This window comes from Parasteatoda tepidariorum, chromosome 8, assembly GCF_982258835.1.
Source record: "Parasteatoda tepidariorum strain Cologne lab strain chromosome 8, Ptep-v5.0, whole genome shotgun sequence".
NCBI classification, from domain to species: Eukaryota; Metazoa; Arthropoda; class Arachnida; order Araneae; family Theridiidae; genus Parasteatoda; species Parasteatoda tepidariorum.
In genome coordinates this window covers 29,033,376-29,057,810 of record NC_141762.1, presented here as the reverse complement: position 1 = coordinate 29,057,810, position 24,435 = coordinate 29,033,376, and the positions used below count along the sequence as shown (strand labels likewise).

At 29.0% G+C, this 24,435-nt stretch overlaps 1 long non-coding RNA gene across 1 annotated transcript in view; it reads right to left on the bottom strand.

Moving 5' to 3' along the window:
• The window catches only part of LOC139425530 (uncharacterized), a 100,226-nt gene that overhangs the window by 52,930 nt on the left and 22,861 nt on the right, over nucleotides 1-24,435 (bottom strand). The window contains exon 2 of the long non-coding RNA XR_011636714.2: nucleotides 7,041-7,236. This is a non-coding gene — a long non-coding RNA (uncharacterized LOC139425530). The remainder of the gene's footprint in view (nucleotides 1-7,040; nucleotides 7,237-24,435) is intronic.

Below are 24,435 nucleotides of genomic sequence, written 5' to 3'. Positions count from 1 at the left end.
TTACTGCAAATGCAATTATAATGCAGGGTGCATTAGAAAAATTAACTATGTGACAAAAAACTGACAATTGACATTTTTCTTACGACAATAATGTTCAACTCCGTATCCTTGTAATTTTGAACCCAATCCAGAAGGCAAGGGAACTCTTGGATCAAGTATTGGGATAAATTGGAGGAACTTTTTGACGGAATTAACCGATATTTGCGTTAAGAGGGAAACTATGAAAACCTTCCACGGTTAGCCTAACGGCAAGAGGACTCCAACCCATGATCCATCTACCACTGAAGATATTTTAAGTCAGCACTGTGGTCGGTGATAGCCGGATGCCTAATTCATATCGACCAGCCATCGCTGGGATCGAACCCGAGTAGCCGCATTAGAAGGCGAGCGCGCAATCTCCTGAAATAATCTCCAATAAATATAATAAAGCTCCAAATCTCCTTTTTAATTGCACAGCAGTATAAAGAACTAGTCTCATTTCTAATATAACTTTTAATATTTCCTTAACTTTCGTACAAAAGAAACATTTAAGCTAAGTATAAAATAATTTAATATTTTTTCCTAAAACAATGAAAAGGTTTCAAAAATCGTATGTAACTAAAGTAAACTTAAAAGCATTGCCATCTTGCTTATACAAATATATCATCAAAAAGGATAAAAAATACAAAACCTGATCAATTTTTTAAAAATATTTTAGCTGCGAATAATATCGAACTATCTCAATAATTAATCTGATACATAATAAATATAATCCATGCGAATCTTTAACCGGCATGCTTCCTTTTAAGTGCACATTACCTTCAAACGAAAACACCACTATCTTCCAACTTACATTAAGATCAAGACCGTTAGGTGCATTAATATTCTTAAGACATATCCAAGAGATCGAGTTTAAGTCACGTATTCTCAAGTAGCGTCATTTTGTTAAAATGCTACACGTTGTTAGCCGCCTTAAATAAAACTTTAGTTAAGTAAAAAAAAAATTGACTATATTTAACAATGTCAGAATTTACTTTATGGGTTTAGGGGTTGAATGCTTATGATAAAAGATAACAGGGAGAATAGTTTATATTTCTATCTCAGTAACTACTTTAATGAGATTAGAGCGAAAATACTTGAAATTTCAAATTAATTTCTTGAACGTAAATGCAAACAATGATAGAAAATAAGTGCGTTTGTGATAATTGCTCGTGAAAGAAAGGTAATAAGTTCAAAAATGAATTTGCTTTTTTTCCATTGCATGTTTTTATTACTTCTTCATTTAAGACTTTTTTCTGTATTTTAACCCTTTGGCTGCTAAAGTATCATATATGCGTTCACAGAAAAGCATCGGAACGGTGTGGTGTGGTCTATGGGTGCATATATACGTTCCACGCAATCCGTCGGTGAGGCCTATAGCAGACGTGCGAGCAAACGTGCGACTTGCGCAAACCATCGGTGTAGACTATGGGCGTATATGCGGGCCACATACAATATATAGGCTTGGCCTATGAGCGCATATGTGCCCTCCTCGCAAGCCATTAGAATATATTATGGGTGCAAATGCGTAACCATTTAAAAAATTAACCATTGGTGAATAAGCAATATATATTGAAAATACAAAATGCTTGGATCAGATTTGGAGTGAATACAGGAAAAATGGTGTTTTAGAGTGTGTACAATGTCTTAAATGATGTAGAATGTCTTAAAACGTCGCCAACAAAATCATTAATACCCGAAAAAGTATTCCCCAGCTATCACTTCAAGTTAGAGCAGTTCGCAGTCAAAAGAGTTGACATTTAACTGCTCCAGAATTACATATTTATTTTCTAACATATTATTTTACATTCCTAACATGATATTTTACGTAGAAATAAAAAAAATTATCTTTGTTAATTAACTGGTGATCTGTTGATTCTTAACGGATACCGTACAGCGAAATTCGCAAAATGGTTTGTACAGGGTGTAGCGTAATGTTCAGTTCACCATCAGTGGTTATTCCAGGCTTTTTGCAACAGAACCTGTTTTTGTGTTGAAAATTAACAAAACAGGGTTTGGTTTTTTTTTTTTTTTGTTTCTGATTATTTATTTCGTGAAAAATTGCAGAAATCAGTGGTATCTTCAGGCTTCTTGTAATAGATCGTGTTTTCGGGAGCTTGTAAAAATTTTACTTTTTTTACAAGCTCCCTTTTGTAAATTTTGTAAATTTGAAATTATCGTAGAATCAGTTTCTTTCTGTCAGGGACATGATTTTGTCAAAAGGGTGAAAATACGGTCTTCTGTAAGCGGGACACAAAAACCATGTCTTCGAAGGATTTGTTGTTTAAAAAGTTTGAATTTAAATCGTCACAGTCTCTACTTTTCGAAAGAATTTTGTGAAAAGTCTGGTTTTAAGGCAAAAAAAATTTTTTTTACGTTATAGCATTTTTTTAAATATACTTTTCATTTATGAAGTAAAAACGGTTCATGAATTCAAAATGCTACCGAGATCTAAAGAATCAATAACAAGGAAAGGGATACTAAAAAGATGAAAACTTGCTTGATGTTTTCAAGTTGCCGGAGGAGGCGTTTCTAATTATCACCTTTAAACTCTTTCTCTATTTCTCTACAAGCAATCAAACAGGTTTTGTATTTTCAGTCTCGTATTCCTCGCCAGAGTTTGATAACGTTATTGTTTATCCCCGCTTAAATATGAATTTGCGATTCTTTATGTTCATATTTTTTTTACCTCATGTAAGACGATAATTTCAAAAAGGAGCATTTATTGTGGAATGAAAATTCGGTATTGGTAATTACATAAGTGGCTGCAGTTTGATAATTTTACAATAATAAGACAATAAGATTAATTTTGCTATGTAATGTAATTATGCGATTATGATAATTTTGTGGTAGAATATATACATTGGACTACCTTAAAAAATATTGCATATACTATTTAGAAAACTTCGTTTTGTACGGCAAATTTATTTTAGTGTCCACAATTTTTTTAAAAAAAAAGAAGAAAAAAAAAGAAAAGGTGACATTTAACGTTTTTAAATAAAGAATAAGATCGAAACAAAGTGATCAGAAATGAATTTAAAAAATGGTGCGATTTTAGCGCATGCGTACATACAGTGAGAAATCTATAAAAACCTGACCGACCTGGTTGAGACTTAAAAAAGGAATTCCTTCGTATGAAAATAGATCAAGATAAGTTTAAAATTAAATTGATAATTACAGTTATTTTTATTCAACGATAAATTACTTTAAAACTAAATCTTATATTATCTACATACTAAAAAATAATGAATATGAAAATTAATACCGTTTACTTAATGTTCAACTATTTTAATTAATTGAATTTCTCAATTTTTACTAGCATTAATGATTAAAATTAAAAATAAATCTATCGAAAATCTTTAGATATTTAAAATCGATTATTTTAAAAGCCGCCCTTATATTCTTAGAAATTGGGATGTTTTGAGCTAAAAATCAAGATAAAATATTTCGTATCAGGAATATCAGGACAACTACGAAGGCTGCGTTTTGCAATTTTTTTCAGAATAAAGGCTGGCTAATAACAGTCAAAACTTAACCTAACAGTCATAATTTATCCTTACAAACTCACAATAGTTATAAAATGAACATATTATTCGGAGGGAGAAAAAAAAACGTTATTTCAACGCAGAAGCTTCGAAAAACAGCCTTTAACTATATTCAACTATATAACTATACCTGAACATAGAGCATCCAGTTATAATAAAACACCTACATGCCGCGCTAGATAAAATTCAAACTTTAAAAAACTTAATGTGATAACATGATAAAATAAAATTTTAAGCTTCAAAAAAAAAAAAAAATAAAAAAAAAAATAAAAAAAAAAAAAAATAAAAAAACGTTTTCTCTCAATTCGGTTACACGTGCTTGCAGAAAAAAAAAGGAAAAAAAACTTTCCTTCTAAATATTTAAAACTAATTTCGATTGTAAATTACAAGAAAGTATGAACATAAAGTTGCAATGAAATGAAGCATATACTTGCCTCATGAGATAATAAACCGAGATATTTCAGCTTCAAGAGCTGCGCTTACGTGAAGAACAAATTTTATTTTTTTTTAACTCGTAAGAGAGACTATTCTCTATTTGACTACACGTGTCTTTAAAAATAAGGTGAAAGTCAAGTCATCCTGTCTTAAAATGTCGCTTGAAGGTCAAGGCAGGACTGTCAATAAATAAGACAGCGAAGCAAGAAAAAATGTTCCGCATTGTGAGGTTGCCTTGTCTTCAACCATTTTGATTTTCAAGGCCCCATTTCATAAAACGCCTCTTTTTTTCTTCCTTTTATTTAAAGAATTTAAATACGCAATTTTGCATGCAATCTCTCTAACCTATCTCTTCTCAGTTGATAAAGAACCAGTTGATAGAATAAATACTTCGGCTTAAATTACATTTAGAATACCAGCATTACCATAACCTATTTAAATATTTGAAATTACACTTCAACTATACATACATTCAATAATTTGAGCAAAAAATATTCAAATATTTGCTCGGAGTAACAGATTTATATCGAAATCTAATATTACATAGGCAATTTTTTTTTAAGAACTATTCTTAAATTTATATTTAAATTTGCCAAACTCATCAATAAATATCCCGTCATAGCATCAGTCATGAATTATTTTTTTACATACAATATTTTACATTCTGCAAAAAAAAACTATCATGAAATCTGAATGAAATCAACCATAAGATCTTAAGCGCTACATTATAATTTAGTCAGTTCTAAATTTTTTTAAGCCCTTAATTTCATTAAAAATAAAAATTTAAACCCATTTTTAAACTTCAGTAATAACCATTATTCAAACAATGGAATTAAATAATATAAAATAAAATATTTTTTCATTAAAGGGAAATACCTCCATAATTTTCCCCACATCACCAAAATTTTCACGATATTTTTTTTTATTTTTACATGATTTATGCCGAGTTATTTGAAAATATTCTCTTTAAAAGCATAACCTGAAAAACACTCACGTAAAAAATTATAAAGATAATGTACATTTTGCTTTGCCGTACAAATAAATAGAACATATGTAAATTTTAAATAGCATTTTTTCACAAAATTGCGTTTTTAATACTCGTAGAGACTCGATAACTATATTTTACATTCTATATATTTACAAATTTAACTAAATTAGTACTTAAATAAATAATCCAAAGTATCGGAAGCAGTAAGAAATTACCTGATTAAAAACTTCATTCGCTTCGTAAAAATATATAAATAGGAAATAACAGTCAACATGTTTTAAGAGCTCAAAAATATTCGCCCATTTTAGAATAGCCAAACGTGAATGAGTAGAAAAAGTGATTTGAAAATGGGAGCAATTTTTGAGTGCTTGGAACATGTTGACAGTTATTTCCTATTTATAATACATGTTTGAAGCGAATGAAGTTTTTAATCAGTTTAACTAGTTCTTGTTGCACATTAAAAAATTTTATTGTAATAAATTCTTTTAGTTAATTATTAGCCATGAGCGCTTTTGTCCAGTAGGTCTCATTTTGTTTTAAGAATTTTTTTTTTCAATAAAATTCAAAGAGCAGAAAAAGAAAAAAAAAAAGAAAAAGCAACTGTTTTAGTTTTCTGTCAAGCGGATTAAAAAAGGTATCTGGAATCGGCAATTTTCAGATGTCTCCTAAGAGAAGTGTTACATTATCAATACATTATTACACTGTTTTTAATATCGATGCATTATTACATGTTTATAATTAAAATAGTTACCGTTTAATGTAATTTTTCTGTTGTTGTAATAGTTTTTTTTTTCATTTATAATGAAATTGTGACTCTGGGAGGGATTTTTCGTTCAAAAATCCCCATTTTGCTTTAAAAAAATAATTGAAAAAAAGGAAACTACATCAACAAGACATCTTTTTTATTTTGAAATTTAAATAGGATAAAATGTCGAGTCGAATTTTTTAAATGTTATCTAAGAAAAGTCTTACAATATTAAACGAGCATTTATTGCAAAAACAATCATAATAATATAAAATAATAATTACGCATGCTTCATTATTGATCCGGTAAAAATTCAGTTTGAAAATTAAGTAGGGGGGAGTGGGGTCAATTGTAACAGGGTACGATTGTAACACAGCAAAAATTTCGAGTGTCGGGTTCTAGATTTGGTTCCTAGGTGGCGCACAAGGTGTATTTAATAAATCTACATGTACACCCCTGCTGGCAACCATTTTTATGTACTTTTGAAAGAGTTACATCACAAAAGATAATTTCACGCTACGTAAGTACTTTTTTTGGTATTAGAATATTATATTGTAACAAAGTAATTTTGTTTAAACAAATAAAAATTAGTAACCGAATATGTAAGTGGGCACCTTAATTAACATTTCAATTTTTAAAAAAAATTAGTTTTGTTAATTAACTAGCATTATTTTTAACAAATGAAGCTGAAATGGCGTCTTGGGAACGATTGTAACAATAAGTAAAGAGACGATTGTAACAGCTGAAAATAAATAATCTTATGTTTACAAACCATTACTTAACTCTTTTAGAACCACCAATAGTTTCCTTTATCATTTATATTATGTTGTATGTGCATTATTTTATTTGTCACCTTTCACAGCATAAATTAAAATGCTTAACCCCTTAAAGTTAAAAGTTTAACCCTTTAGGTCTCTGCTCATTATTATTTTTACTCCTAAAATATCACTACTATTTTGATCAATAAAAAAATATATCACAACTATGATAATATGTATAATTAACTATGTTTTAGTTGAATTTATGAACTGTTACAATTGATCCAATTGTAAGTGGGGACAATTGTAACAAGTGGACGACTGTCAAAAATTGTTAATAACATTTAAAATAAGGTTTTTTTTTCTAGTTGAAGATAGTCTATTTTACTCGTCTGTCAATTAATACAAATTATATATTAGATTTTTTGTTAGTAAAAAATTTTACAATTGACCCCACTCTCCCCTACTGCTGGTTGAGAAAATCGAAGTGGTGTGTTCCTTTACTTAAAAATTTAATAATAAAATGACATTTCTATCATTAAACTACTTACCGGAGATGAATCCAAAAGTGAAATAATTATTTGCTCCCAAAAGTCCAGAAGTACACATTGTAAAATTCAGCTCATTTATTTAAGATGAGGAGTAATTTATTCACACGAAATATACATTTTTTGAGGCTTAGAACACATATAACACTTTGAAGCACCACCAGTAGTATTCCACTGAATAAAACCTTCCATTGTTTTTCTGAAAAAGAAACAATCAATGAGTAAAAAATGCTTTCTAACCCAATTTAATTTTAAAGAATTATTATTATTACATTCACGCTTTAATTCAATTGAAGCAGCTAATCGGTAAGTTATTTAATTAGAAATAGTGCAACAAACGACATTTTATGTTACATTGCTTTTAGGTTTAAGTATTTTATGCATGTTGTTGCGTTCCAAGCAAATTTAAGGCAGGGGATTCGTTTATTGTTTTTCAGTAGCGCCATCTATGGTCAAGAATACGAATTCAGCCACACACACACACGTCACAGTCCATTTTACATTCATACATCCTCAGATCATAATTTTGACCTGAGCAATCAATTTCCAATTCAATACACACACAGATATAATTTTTATGAGAACTTGGAGGAATTTGTAACCCAACAGATTTATCGTCCACCAGTAACCATTTACTACACGGGGAATCTTCAACCGGAAGGGAACAAATTTAAGACCTCTTGGACATGGGCCCAATACCCTACCAACCAGGCATTTGATAATTGTGGTTGTCATGCTAAAATATCCATAACATATTTCCAAACATTTAAAAACGAAATTATTATTTTATTCAATCCTTTTTCAATGAACAAAAATCATTAATATAAATCTGTAATCTTTTTATACCACAACCTCGAATTGAGTGCAGAATAAAATCTATTTCTAGAGATTTCCTCGACTTCTGCATTACACATTAGCATAAAATTAGAAAACCGTAACATGGTTGCTAATATTTTGAATTCATTAAAATTCGTTATTATTTCTCAAGCTTTCTTTACCGTCAACACACTTGAATGAGTAAGTCTGACAAAAGAGCCTTAGCATTAAATTTAATCAATTAATAGCCAATAACTTGGATTCCTTTAACTCTCCTTGGCGAAAAGTATTTCAACGTACGCATGACACGTGCATTTTTGATTTCTCGTTAGACGAAAGTGTCCTGAGGTGCTACAGCCGGGCCATTTTCTAAATTTAATAATTTATAAGTACACAAAAATGAATCATTATTTTACTTTGGAGCTCCATATGATTCCACATAGTTTCTGAAAAAAAGCCTTTTTATTTATTATTAGCTGAATACCCGTTCTTCGCACGGGTATAGTAAAATTTAAATAAATCAGTATTGAGAAACACTACGAAATTATGCTCAAAAGTGAAAATGATATACCGAAACAATTACAGAACTTAGAAGAACCAGGTAAGTGAAATTTTTAGAGGAATTAATGATTCAGAGAGAATTTTTAAAAAAATGGTGGCATCAATACGAGTATGTTTAATGTAACAGAACTGTTTTTGCCTTCATTTAAATCCTAACACAACTAATTACATCAGTTTTCAATATGCTTGCATGCTTCTTATTTCAAATTAGGCAGTGGTAAATAAATAAAAACAAAGAAATATTTGTCCCGCTTTCTAATAAATTGGTAATAAAATAGTTCGGATCGAATTTTTTTTAGTTCTGGAAATGTCACTTACCTGGTTCTTCCACTAAGTTTTTTAATTAACATAGTTAAAATAATTACTATTATTTTTTAATATTATTTGTTGCCCTTTTAGGTGGCTTTGCGTTATTAAAGTAAGCAAAATCCGTTTTTTTGTAATTTATCCCATTAGAATAAAGATAAGATGTATTTACACTTCGCATGATGCTATTGCACTATCAAGTAATTTTCTAAGGTACATATCCCTTCCGAGGACCGTAAAACGCTTATGTCCAAAGTATCAGTATGAAAACTGCTAAGCATTGGTGCTGTCTTAATAATCACCAAATATAATATTTTATACCAATGTAAGTATATTTGGAACATATTACATAACCCTTCAACATTTTAGTTTTGTGAAAAATACATTTGTGAGTGACAGCCAACTAAAGCCGAAATTTAAAAAAAAAAATAGAATTCTCATTAAAACTTGATAAGATTTTTGGGACGTGGACATTTCTCTATCTGACCTTTAATTTACTATTAAAATATTAATAAGTAGTAGAGGAACAAAGTTCTTTAAGCTATAATTCATTAAAATATTAATACACTATCTTTGCTACCACTGCCATATTACCAGTAGAACATATTACCGTCAATAGTGCACAATAAGTAAGCGTCATCTGTAAATAGCGATTTTGAACGGTTTTCCTAAGCGAATTTCCTATTAACCTTTTTCCCCTTAACTTTGTTTTTTAGCACATAGCTTGTTTTGTTTTATTTCAATTCATTCATATTATCAATATAAATTAAGCATTAGTGTCAACAATAACATCGTGATTTCTTACGGCTCCCTAAAATGAATAAGTTCATTTTCTCTATAATTTTTGCTTTTTAGTACGTTAGTTTTTTTATATCAATTAAAACATTAATTAAGCATCATTGTCGTCAACGATAGTATGACGATTTCGTTCTGTTCTTCTAGATAAATAAATATCTTTACTCTAGTACTTTTGCGTTCCAGTACATGGCTCATTTATTTTATTTCAATATACATATAGTATTGATTAAATTAATTAAGCATCATTGTCGTCAATATTATTATTACGATTTCTTTTACGCTTCTTCTAAGCGAATTAGTGCCAGTTTTTCATTAATTTTGCTTTTGAATACATAAATATTATTCAATTAACATTGATTTTAAATACTTCATTTTTTAGAAACATGTCTTAAACGAATCAATATAAATATATAAAAAAAAAGTGCGCGGTATCAGAAAACTTTAAAAGTATAAATTTGGTGACGTACACCCAACTTGCTACCAAGTAATGTTGCTTATTTAATTTATCTGAAACATCGAATATAAAATATAATTCAATATTTAAATTCGCACAATAAACTATTTTTTATTAAATATAGCTATAAGCTAGATATTATCACTGCATTTTTCTTTAAAATGTGTAATTACTGAATAGCTTATAGTAAAATTTAAAACAATGACTAACGCTAAGTTATTGAGAAAATTCTATTTCGTTTTTCGCTCATCCCACTTGAACAGTTCGCCGTATACTGTTCTAATGTTGACAGTGACCTTCCTCGTGCTTAAAACTATCCGTATGCCAAATTTCATCTCTTTCTGTCAGATGGTTTAGGAGTCTACAAAGGACACACACACAGACATTCATAAAAGACATTCAGGTGAGCCCAAAAAAAATACATCGCTGAATAACTTTTGTTTTTAAGATCAAATTTTTATATACTAAGTGCCAATCTTTTCGGTTTAAAGAGCTGATTTCAAAGCCGCAATTAATCTTGAAAATATTGCCCAACAGTTAAGTTGAAAGTGTGTACCCGTATTGGATCCATATTTACCAGATTACGCTACCACCCATGGACTTAAACCTAAATCGTTCAAGAAAAAATTGGAAAAATGTGTATTTAACTAAGCTACATTTTTGTGTCTATTACCTGAACTTAATAATAAAATTATTTGGCATATTTGAGGTCAAAGCATTTGAATCATCCAAATTAGCACTTGATTCGCGAAAATTCAATCCTTGCACTGAAAAAAAAATTGGTCCAAACTACCCGAATATAGTAAAGTTTATCGTGTTTCTGGCTTAAAGGAACTGCAAAATGGTCTGCAATTTTTATCGAGCGCTTTGACAATGATTTTGGTAAAATTAACAATAAAATATGGTTTATAATATGTGATAAAAACTTGGTAAATGTGGCAATTTTATCATGAAACTCTAGAGCAGTGGTTACCAACTGGCGGCCCGCGAAGCCTTTTTTTGTGCCCCGCGAACTATAATATATTGTCATTTTTTCGCTAACAATTTTCGTAAAAAATCTGTATGGGTTTAAAATACTTTTCTTTAAAAAAAAAAATTTAAAAAAAATATATATATAAAAAAAACCTAATTTCTTCGTTTCTGTGAAATGTAACTTGCCAACGGCGCAAAAAAAATTTATTTCTCAGGTAAAAATCTACTTCCCATTTTAACTTGTAATTCAATACTTTGGTTTTGTACAACTTGATAAAAATCTCACAGTAATATTTAATGTTCCTTCAATAAAAGCATAAAAGAGTCCTATATAATTCTTTTATAAAGTTGCGGCCCGCCATTTGACTGGCGTTTTTAATTGTGGCCCTCGGCCTCATGTAAGTTGGAAACCCCTGCTCTAGAGCATGGCATAAAATCCACTTATATGGTTAAATTTACTAGTCAGTTTTGTATTTTTTACGGAATGTGTGGAAATAACAATTATAATATCGAAATCCAGAATTTCCGGAAAGCCGTTACCATATGAAAGGAAAAATTGTAAAAGAAATTACTTAAATACCGTATATTTTAATTTTATTAATCAGAAATGTCATAATCATACAGTACGGTAGCTTTATCAGAAATTTTTTTTTCTCCGTATAGAAAAAAAAGTTATTCAAGGTGATATTTCTCTCTTTGGTTCACAGTACACATATAGCACAAAATTCAATTTAAGATTTTTGTGTACTGTTGTGCTGTATGCGAACAAAATTACAAAATCATTCAATACTCATTTTAAATTAGTTTCATTTTCCAGATTACATTAACTACAAACTGTAACTGACACTACATAAGAATCTAAGTTTATTATTAAAAACATAAATAAATGAACAAAGTGGAAGATACGTTTATGAATATAATAAATAACGTATAACTCAACATATAAAAGATCAGGAGAAAAAATGAAGAGATGAGAAAAAATATTTCATAGTTTTTAACTTTTCTATCTAAGCCTTAAACTTTGTTTCCAGCATTATTATAATCCTGCATATCAGTCCTTTGTACCTTTGAAAGCGTTTAGGCCCGAAAAGGTTAATGATCACACTCATTGTAAGAAGATTCTTCACAAGTAGAGATTTTAAAAATAAAAAATAAAAATAAAAATTCTACTTTTTCTAATATGGATTAGACAAGAAGATTCTTAAAAACCTCTCTTTTTTTATTATTTTTTTTTTATTTTACTCCCACTCCGCCTTTTCAATAGCAACTTATCGTAAATGTATCTCAAACAAATCCGTGTGGAGGTAGAGGATATCCGAGTTATAAATTAAGTGAAACTGACAGTTATTACGATCAGTAACAAGTGCTTTAAAAAAAACCTTCAACCGCCCAATATTCAAGAGTGCCGGTCATTTCCCTACATAATCCTAAAGCTTCACTGTCCAATCAGAACAGTTGATCCCCTATTGTTCGACACCAGAATCTGCATATTTTCAATCTGGTTCTGACCTTGCTGTCGAAATAAGTTTTTCCCCTCCCCCATCTTTTACTGCATACATATGTATACAATTTAAAAACTTTTTCTTTTTACAATCTTGCTGATTCGTTGATTCAAGGTGAGTCGGTGAAGAGGAGTTTTAATGTGTTGCTATCATGATCGTCTTCTTAATCCATTTAAGTCCCAGTTTAAATTTTTTGAGTCACACTTTTTAAGACATATTTATAATAGATATCAGGTAAGCAACTGGAAATTTAATTACAAAAAAAATCTTGACTATTAACTTTCAGTTTTCTGTGAAAAATCGACCACACTGTAAATTTTTAGAATTGTTAAATGTTATGTTTGAATTCTGAGCCCATTAATGTGAAATCACCATTTTTTATATCTTTTTTTTTAACATTAATGTTAAGCAGGGACTGGTTATCGCCTAGGCCCAATAGGCATGGGCCTAGGGTTGACATTTCTGAGGGGCCTAAAAAATTAGTAAAAAGTCTAATGATAGGAGGGCTAGCTTTGTGATAGTTTAAGTATTCAGGGGTCTGTCCAGACATTTTGTGAAAGGTCCGTTTTTCGTGAAATTGTGAAAAAATTACTCACATTCTTTCAACCAAGGTCCGCTTTCATGAATTTGTGCAAATAGGGTCCGGTTATTGCAAGAAACTTTTTCAAGGAGTTTTTAAATTGTAAATAGATACAAGATTATGCTCGTCACAGTAAAATTATAATAAAAAAATTACATTTTCAAAAATAAACAGCAATTGCTGCTTCTAAATTAGAGATGCAACATACAAATATTTGGTATTTAGCCTATACTGCTGAACGCAGAATATTCATTTCGGAGGAATAATGGAAGAATCGTCTGCGGAAGACAAAACTTAATTCGTTTACATCCACCTTTCTTGTTTTCTGCCCTAGGAAGGGTTTATTTGATTAACAAAACAGTAATGAAGATTAACAAATTTGTGAAGGGTCTAATTAAAAGAAAAATCATTTTGTGAAGGGTTCGTTTTTAAGTTAAAATATTTTGTGAAGGGTCCGTTTTTATGAAAAGACATTTTGTGAAGGGTCCGTTAACGGACCCATATTTCTTCTGAACTAAATAAAATATAATTACAGCTTACAATAAAAAATAATTCAGCTAATCAGTAACTTTTAGCAAAAATCACTGATTTCAATTGTTTGTGGGCACCAAACAATCCTTATTTTGACGTAACATTGTTTTGTTGCATTTTGCTTTAATTTATAGATACGTAAACTTCATCTTAGAAAAATAATCTTCAATAGTCTGCTTTCAAAATTTCTTAGAATGTTTCGCTTGAATTATGCAGTTCAATAGATTTTTTTTTATTGTTAGGACTACTCTTCAGTAATTTAATTTCAAAATATTTTGTAAGGGGCCTGGAAAATTTGGTGGGCCTTGGGCCTGGATTTGTCTTGATCGGTCCCTGATGTTAAGATATAATGTATTCAAATAGACGTTGACCTAAACAAAATTCTAATTAGAAACTTTTTATTTCGTGTAAAAAAAAAGTTTAACAATTAGTAAATGTTTATTTACGTTGCTTCCATATCTGGATTAATTTATTTAATAAATTAGGAAAAAAAATTTCTACCAGAAAACTTTTGAGAGACTAACATCTAAGTTGAACAATTTGTAATAGTTCCGAAAGTAATGAAAAAAATTTAAAAAAACTATTTACAGCTAAAATGTATGCGTGACTCCCAAAAAAGTATTTTCAAAATTATACTTATTAAATTATTTCTGTGTATAGATTACTCAAACAAAAAAAAATATTTTTGTGCTGGACTTCACAATAAAAAAACGATTACATTATCAGGGGTCTGTTTAGAAGAAATTTGGGTCCGTTAACGGACCTTTCACAAAATATCTTTTCATTAAAACGGACCCTTAACAAAATATTTTAACTTAAAAACGGACCCTTCACAAAATGATTTTTCTTTTAATCGGACCCTTCACAAATTTGTTTATCTTCATTTTTTTTTTTATTAATCGAATAAACCCTTCCCAGGGCAGAAAACAAGAAAGATGGATGTAAGCGAATTAAGTTTTGTCTTCGGCAGACGCTTCTTCCATAATTCGTACGAAATGAATATTCTGCGTTCAGCAGTATAGGCTAAATACAAAATATTTGTATGTTGCATCTCTAATTTAGAATGAAAACTTAATTTTTTTGATTAAAATTTTACAGTGCCAAGCATAATTTTGCGTCTATTTACAATTTAAAAACTCCTTGAAAAAGTTTTTGAATTACCGGAGCCTATTCGCACGAATTCATAAAAGCGGACCCTGGTTGAGAGAATGTGAGTAATTTTTTCACAATTTCACGAAAACCGGACCTTTCACAAAATGTCTGGACAGACCCCTGATTATCAACCATAAGTTTGGTACGTGTTGCTTTTAAAATGTTAAAAGAAAAGAGAACGATTCAAATAAAAAATATTTCATAATCATATTTTTATCGAAAAACTAGTTTTAGTAACATAGATACATCATATGAAAGCATTTAAAATAATTAATTTTGCAAGCGTGATTGTGTTACATAAAAATAGCAAAAAATATGAAAATAATTTTATTTTTATAAGATACTTTTATTTTTATAACTAGGGCTGATAAGTTTGAATGCATTTATTTATTTTTTTTAACTCTAGCTAGCCGATGTCGCTCAGGGGATAGAGAGTTCACCTTCTAATAAGGTGAAAAAGGTTCAAATCCCAGCAGTGGCTGGTTGGTACGATACCGTTTCCGAAACGTACCGACCTCATTGCAGACGAAAAATATCCTCAGTGAAAAACAGATCATGGGTTACAATCTCTTTGCCGCCTGGCTAACCGTGAGAGGTTTCCATGGTTTTCCTCTCCATGTAACGCAAATGCGGATTAGTTCCATCAAAAAATCCTCCAGGAAGGCTAGTTTGTCCTACTGCTTGATCCAGAAGTAACCTTGTCTTTTGGATTGGGTTCAAAATTACAAAGCTACGAAATTGAACATTGATAGTCGTTAACTCAGAATTGGGTCGGCTGTTTAACGATGGTTATAAAATATATTTGTAACTTATAATTTTTCTCGTTTACTTTTATAACTGCTTTTTTTATCAGTTTTTTATTGACTTTTCGTGACAGGACATCCGGGTTATCATAAATACGCTTAGTTTAAAATGAATCGATTTTTAAAGTCGAAAACACTTGATATGCATTAGAACGATAACTACATGTAATTGAACGAGTTCTTACAATGAAATAAAAATGAAAGAGCTAATGGACAGAAATTATCCAGCTATTCCTTACAACGAAAAAAAAAATGCTGCATTTATGTGATTTTCTCTTTCAAATAACAATGTACGGTTTTAAATAAATAACACTTAGGAAACCTTTATAAAATTAATACATTTTCCTTCATATAATTTGGCATTTTTCCTTCACAAAGCAATAATCTAAGCAATAACGTCGGTTGTTGTCTTATGGGCCATTTATGGCTGAATGAAAGAAAAAGATAGCTTTACATTTGCAAATCACGTGACGTAATGCATTCAACCATGAATGTCCATTTACCAAGGTCTTACCGATGAATGATTACATCAGAATATTTCAAGGTTTAGTATTTAACTTCATGCACAAAGTAACAGTTACCATTGAAGAAAAGATAATTGTATGCCAGAATTCAGATTTTCATCAACCGTGGGTTTTGTGACATTTAGCAACGGTGTGTTGCCCTAAGTAACCGATAAGAAATAAAGTAAGTAAACACAAAATTAATAAAAAAAAAATCGATGATAACGCTTTGGATTGAAAGATAGAAAATATTTTAATGTACCACAACATTAATAGGTTGAAAAACATCATTTTAAAATATTACTCAATTTAGTATGACTGTAGTGCTGCCACTGTACTATTGCACATTGTACTAAAAACAATTGTACAATGTACCAAAAACAATAAATCTGAACTAATCAACACTACGCAAACATGCATAAAACTGGAAATTATACAAATAACGACCAAATTAAATGAGTTAAAATGATTCCAATTTTGTTTTATTATTTGTATATCCTTTCCTTTTGATTTACGTAATTAGATTAAGCAAAACAAAATTTAAGTCTGTTGATGTATGACTTAATATTTTTCATTTTGATTACCGTTGATTTTAAAGTATATAGGTTTAGTGAATCAAAAGCGTCATTTTAAAGCGTATTATGATTATATTCAAAAAAGCGGTTCAAAAGCATATTATAATTATAATTACATGGTAAATAGTTTTCAAAGCCATGTTTCACATTATTTTTAAACCCATGGTAACGTCATCCCATGTACAGTACCTACGGAAAAAAAAAATCCTCGAGTCCTTGCGAGAGCTGATGTGCTAAACGTGAATGGATGAATAAGTATTTCGCAAGAGCAAATAATAGAATATACGATTGCATCACAAACTATCAATAATCTACCATCAATAACTAAAGTGAAAACATCACAAATGGCAACACTATAAATATCTTTTCAGAATAGACAAATTCAATTTTCAATGTTCGGATTTTCTTGATACTTAGTAAACTGTGCAGTGCTCAAAAAAATAAATAAATAATAAATGAATAACTAAAGGGATCACCCTGAATAACTTCTGGTCGGATCTTCACGAACTGGGACTCCAGAGTTGGCCGTTGATTACAGTAATCGATTACAACTGTAATTGATTACAGATAATTACAGCTATGTAATCAATTACTTGTAATCACGATTACAAATAATCAATTACTTGTAATCGTGATTACAACTTTCAAAAAATTTTGATTACAACTGTAATCATGATGACAATTTTGATTACAGTAATCAATTACTTGTAATCACGATTACAAGTAATCAATTACTTGTAATCGTGATTACAACTTTCAAAAAATTTTGATTACAGCTGTAATCATGATTACAATTTTGATTACAGTAATCAATTACTTGTAATCATGATTACAAGTAATTGCGATTACAAGTAATCACAACAAAAACGATTACAAGTAATTATGATTACAAGTAATCAAAATATATGATTACATGTAATCATGATTACATGTAATTTGATTACATGTAATTGTGATTACTTGTAATCAAACTATACGATTACAAGTTATTACGATTGTATACTATAGTCAAATTTTTTTTGTAAGTATTCATGTGTTTACATATTTTTATGTACATAGAATGTACGCACGCAGGAACGTACAATTTGCGATTCCTATGCATACAATGTAAGCACAAACGTTGTTTGTACGTACAATATTCATAATTATATTGTAATATACTTAATGCAATGCGCATATGCTTAGTACATATAATTATGCATTTATGATACATGTACGCATGTATGTTAGTTTGTACGAAAAGGCAATGTTTTGTATCTTTGTATACATAGACAATGTATGTATGAACGTATATGAAAATAATGTTTATGCGTTTGCATGCTTTTATGTACTTAAGTGCATATATTGTATAAATTTACGATAATAGCACGTATATACAATGTACGTTTGTATATAAAATTGTACGTATTTGCGTACAATATGTATGAATGTTATTTAAAGGTACAATATATGCACATAGTTGCGTAAATAAAATGCGTACATGTATACATGCATATTTATATGTACATCGATATATGTGCACTCAAAGTATGTACTTATGTACAACTTACGTATGCATTTGTATAATTACATACTTTGTTAATACTTATGCGCATGTAATGAGTGGATGTACAAAAAAATAGTTATATGCACAATGTACGCATGTGCATACAACGTATACATGTACATAATTACAAGTAATGTACAAATGCATTCGTACATTTAAATATATGTAATTACAATATACACATACATTGTGCATACATTAAAAAAATTTATATGAGTAAAGTTATTAAAATTTGTTTTAAAATTTATTCTAAGGCATATGAAACTCGACCTCATATTTTTTAGAAAGCAAACGATAATTTTATTTGGAATTTCTAAATATTAATTCCACACATGAAATTTACCGTTTTTATTACCATTTAAAAAATTTCTATGAATCATGCATTATGTTATAAAAAAAATAAATCTGTATTGTCAAACATTTCATGAAAATACCTGAAAATAATTTTTTATTCAGAGAATTTCAAAATGATATAGAACAATTAAAGCTGAAAACTAAATTTAAATATCGTTTGATTTTGTCATTTAACTTGCTTGAGTCATTAAAAGTTAACTTACATGCACTTTATTTATTGCATTGTACACATATTTAGACATAAATGTAATGTACATATGTATACGTGTAATGTATGTACGCATGTACAATGTACATACATTCATGTATTGTACGTGCATATATAGTACATATGGATATGCATACATGGAACATACGTATATTGTACATGTGTGGATACATTTATTGGACATATATACATTGCACCATATGCATAGATAGGGATAGTATGCATGTACACATGTAAAATTTGTATGAAAAAATTATGCCCAATATATTTATGCACATATGTACTCTATATGTACAAACATATGTACATTATATGAACATTATATGTTCATTTCATCATATGTACATTATATGAATATACATCTGTACGCTATATGTATATACATCTGTACAATATATGCATCTCAAATGTGTGTATGTACGTACGTTATGCATGTCGAATGCATGTATGAATATATGTGAAATATAAATACGCCCAATGTACGTACAATCGTACACAAATGTATTATTCATATTTGGATACTTACATTGAGCATGAACATATTATTTACATGTACATAAATACACTGGACATGCATATCATGTACATGTATACATACATATATTGTACATCCTACAGATATACCTATATTGTACATGCATACATATATTGTACTGTTCATAAATAAATTGCACATACATGCATGGGACATGCATTGTACAGACAATGTATGTATGTTCGTACAAACACAAGTACTTGTATATACATGCGTACATGAACATAGATATACATTTTACATACACAAATATTTGCATAAAATGCATATATTCATTGTGTATAAATGTACATGTCTACATTGTTTGCACATACATACGTAATTATTACCTATATACACACGGACATATATTTTATATCTACAATATAAGTGTATGTACATGTGTGTGAAACTAAAATGTCTGAACATATGCACTAGATAAAATCATATGTACATACATTTTAGTTACATTCATTTGTACGTATACAAATACGTACAAAATGCAGTACATGTTAATACGTGCAAAATGTATCATTATAAAATACATTCTACTATCTGCTGTAAAATATAATCATTTATAAGAATACAATAGTCTTGTAATCGTGTAATTAGATAACATGTAATCAAATTACATGTAATCAAATTACATGTAATCATATATTTTGATTACTTGTAATCATAATTACTCGTAATCGTTTTTGCTGTGATTACTTGTAATCGCAATTACTTGGAATCATGATTACAAGTAATTGATTACTGTAATCAAAATTGTAATCATGATTACAGCTGTAATCAAAAATTTTTGAAAATCGTAATCATGATTACAAGTAATTGATTACTGTAATCGACTATGTAATCATGATTACAGCTGTAATCAAACTTTGTAATCACGATTACAAGTAATTGATTACTGTAATCAATATTGTAATCATGATTACAGCTGTAATCAAAATTTTTTGAAAATCGTAATCATGATTAAAAGTAATTGATTACTGTAATCGACTATGTAATCATGATTACAGCTGTAATCAAACTTTGTAATCATGATTACAAGTAATTGATTACTGTAATCAAAAAATGTAATCGATTACATTTTTGGCCAACTCTGTGGGACTCAATCTTAGTGGCTCGAAAGAGTGGACTGAAATATGTAAATTAGTTGGTGCATATGAATTTTTAGATACGAAATCAGACACAAAAACGAACTTTCTCTGAAATAACATACTTCCTTTTCGTCGAATCAAGATTTCTGAATCCCAAAATATTAGTTGCAGTCTGGGCAATAAAGCCGCAATAGTTTGGTAAGGAGAGCGGTCAAAAGCTTGAACCCCTTAACGTTAATCTTAGTTTTAGCTTATTTCGCCATGTCTCGAGATATTTTTTAGCGAATTGAAGAATTTTTGAACACAAATATAAAACTCGTTCATCCGAAAATAATTCCACACAAAAAATAATTTTTAATCATTATTATTTTTAATTATTTTATTTGACAATAGACGAAAAAATATTTTAAGTTGCATGGTATACAAATTTTTACCTCATTTTAAAGAATGTAATTTTATAATACAAAATTTGAACGTAATCGGTCGAATAGTTCCTGAGAAATCAAATTTTTAATGACTTTTTAAGATAAAAAAAAAAGACATATAAAATTACATTCTTTAAAATGATGTAAAAATTTGCATGCCTTGCAATTTAAAATTTTCGACTATTATTAAATAAATTAATAAAAATAATAAATAATTATTAAAAATTTTATTGAAATTATTTTTGGAAAAACAAATTTTATAATTGTGTTCAAAATTTTTAAATTTGCTTAAAACGTTCATGACAAAATATGCAAAAGTAAAATTAACATTAAGGGATACAAACTTTTCGAACACTCCTGTCCAATTTAATGGGACCAATTTCCCAGATTACGGCTACCCCCTTATATTTTGGGGGTCAGAAATTATAATTAACAAAAAAAAGCTGTATTTATTCAGAGAAAGTACGTTTTGTCCCTGATTTCGTAACTTTAAAATACATTCTGCACTGATTACCATATTTCAGGTCACTTTCTCGAATCATTAATATTGAGTCCTAATATGTGAAGATCCGATGACTAGATCGGAAGTTATTCAGGATGTTCCATTTTTTTTTCCGCACTACATTTTGCGGAACTTTACTTGACATCCTGACATAATGAATCAAAAATAAATATTTATCGAAATACATGCAACTAAATCCGTTTTTGATTAAACAGAGCTGTAAGCTAGCAAACATGACTGATACTTTAAATAAATGAAAAGAAAAAGCGTCATCATTTTAATTTGTAACAATGACTAAGGCTAAAGCTATGTGAAAAAATCATTTTTCAAACATCCCTCCTAAACTGTCAAACTGAAATTATTAAATGATTTTTGGGATCGGGAGCAAAAATTGGACGGGGAGAGAACTAGCTGTTCTACAGTTATTAGACAGGGACACTTTTCCTCAATTATACTTAATACCAATAATCTGCAAAGAAAACAAATCAATGACCGTTAATTTACCGGTCTAGTCAAGATGAGTTGAAGATTAAAACATAAAAATTTGTAAAATTATTTTAATGCGTGACAGCTTAAGAGCAATTACTTGGAAATTTGTCAAAAAAATTGGTCGGTCACCCCCTCTGATGATGAATTGTAAGCAGCTTTTATAAATAATGAACTTTTTTAAATTTCAACTGAAATCTTCCTAGGGAATTTATTTTAAAAATTTGTAGTTTGTTGAAGCAAATATCGGAATTAGTAAATTTGTAATAATTTTTAAATTCATGATTAATATACCGATTTATTATAAAATTTTGATTACGAAAGTGCGCAACACAAATTAAGATATAAGATTAGTTGTTGTAGGTATGTAACAGTTTTCTATTCATTATTGGTTTATCAACGTGAAAATTGCTCGACGTAGAAACTAACTTTATTGTACATATTGTATTGCATATTGTATATATTGTATTTGACAATACAATATATACAACAAACCATGTTTATCAATAAAGCAAATACAGTAAAAAAAATTGAAATAAAAATGCACGAAGAAACACGAAAGATGTATAAGCTGAATACAATTTAAACTTCATTAACTGATATTGCTAATAAACTTCATTAATTGATACTTATGAGAATTTATACTTGACGGGATTGGCTTACTCGAAATAGAATGGAAAGAACAGTTACTAACGGAAACAAATTCCATGTTTTAACAACCAATCAGGATCGAGATACCCACACTACGTCACTTGCAGGTATCCCATTATGAATGATAGAATAAATAAATTAACAGTTATGGTTTTTTTAAGTTTGCATTTAATTTTTTGTTATAAAAAATTAGTTTACTTTAAAAAATGAGAAGTTTGTTTGTTTTAAATACTCAATTTTTTTTTAAATAATTTTTTTTAATTTAACTTTTAACTGGTAAACTAAATCGTTAATAGCATCGACTTTATTGCACTCTGACTGTAACATGAGGTAGCCAATTTCTTTTTGAGATCATCAGAGAAAGCTCTCTAGTACGAGCCACTAGCAAATATTTTGAATACATTTGAATCTACTCTACTTATTTGTTTATGGGAAAAATTGTTAATATTTTTTATTATGTTAAGAAGTTTAAGATTGTTTTACTTACGCAATTGTATTGAGATTGCAGCGAATTTGAACAATATTGTTCAAAGTTCTTCCAAATTTTTAACAATATAGAAGAAATAAGCAGAAAATTTTAAGATGCCCTGCGAAGCACCTAAATTTAAGAGTGTTTAAAAACACGAAAACTATCATAGCATAAGGTAGAGAGTAAGCAATAACCAAAGGCATAGGCATTGCAAAAATATATTTTAAATCTTTCATAAAATATTAACATAACATAGCTTCTACAAACTCTTAAAATTTAGTTCAGCGTGTAATTGTATTATCAAACAAACTTAAACAAAGAATCAAATTGTCAGAGTTTACGTACAAGATTAAACTACAATATTATGTAAAATAGTTAGAGATGGATCTATTTGCTCAATCGTATTGAAGTTACAGAAAATTTAAACGATATTATTGTACAAAGTTATACCAAATTTTAAACAGTGTAGAAGAAATAAGCATACCATTTTAAGTTGCACTTCGCAGAACCCATTATTAATAATTCCAATTATTTAATTCCCTAATTATTAATAATTAAGTTGGTAATTAACAATTAAGTTGAAGCATATATTATCTCGATTTGAAATACGCCGCACGCAATGTTTCATTCATAAGCATTAATTAATTAAATATTTCTTCCACACTTACTACTATTCTCACATTCAACGAACTATATTTTTAAAATGCGTTTAATATTCATCTGTCATACAAAAGTAAAGTTTAAATTGTACAGAACAATTCGAAATTATTTTAGACAAATTATAACAGAAACTCAAGCACATACAAAAACAAATAAATTTTACTTTGGAAATTCAGGAAGGTGTCACATCTCTACAAACTCGAACTTATAAACACTTAACATTAAATTATGTCTCTTTAAGTCAAAAACTTTGTTACTACTGCCAATTATGACACAATTAAGCCACTGGAATATTTAAAAAAATCTATCAACAAAAATACATATAAATACATAATAAGTAAACAAAACTGATGATATATGAATTAATTGCCTAACAATGCATCCAGTGATATTATCTCGCACCCATTATTATATCCTCTTGTAATAGTACTAATTTATTTCCCTTTTAAATACTAGTTTATATACTAGTATTTCATTATAGTTATTAATATTATTTTATTGTAGTTATAACTAGTATTTTATTATAGTTATAACTAGTATTTTATTATAGTTATGTATTATAATGTAAAATAGTTTTAATTTCCCTTTAAAATGGGTAAAATGAACTTCCCCGCATAAGGAATAATAAAAAGGAAAAACCCATGTCCAGGGGAGAAGACTGCTTAGTCTCGATGGAACTATGTACTTAACAATATAAGAATGAGTTTAATAGCGTTTATCAGGTATGGTGAGTGCCTGCATGTCTATTTAAGGTTCTAAATTCTTTTTTTAAAAAAATAAAGAATTTGCACTATATACCAAATAGACAGATAAATATCCTATAACATATTTGCACAAAATATAGGAGCTCTAAGATATTAGGTTTCTTTCTGATTAGAATTCTAACTTAAACAAAAGTTTAAGCTTTTAATGAAAAAAATAAAAATC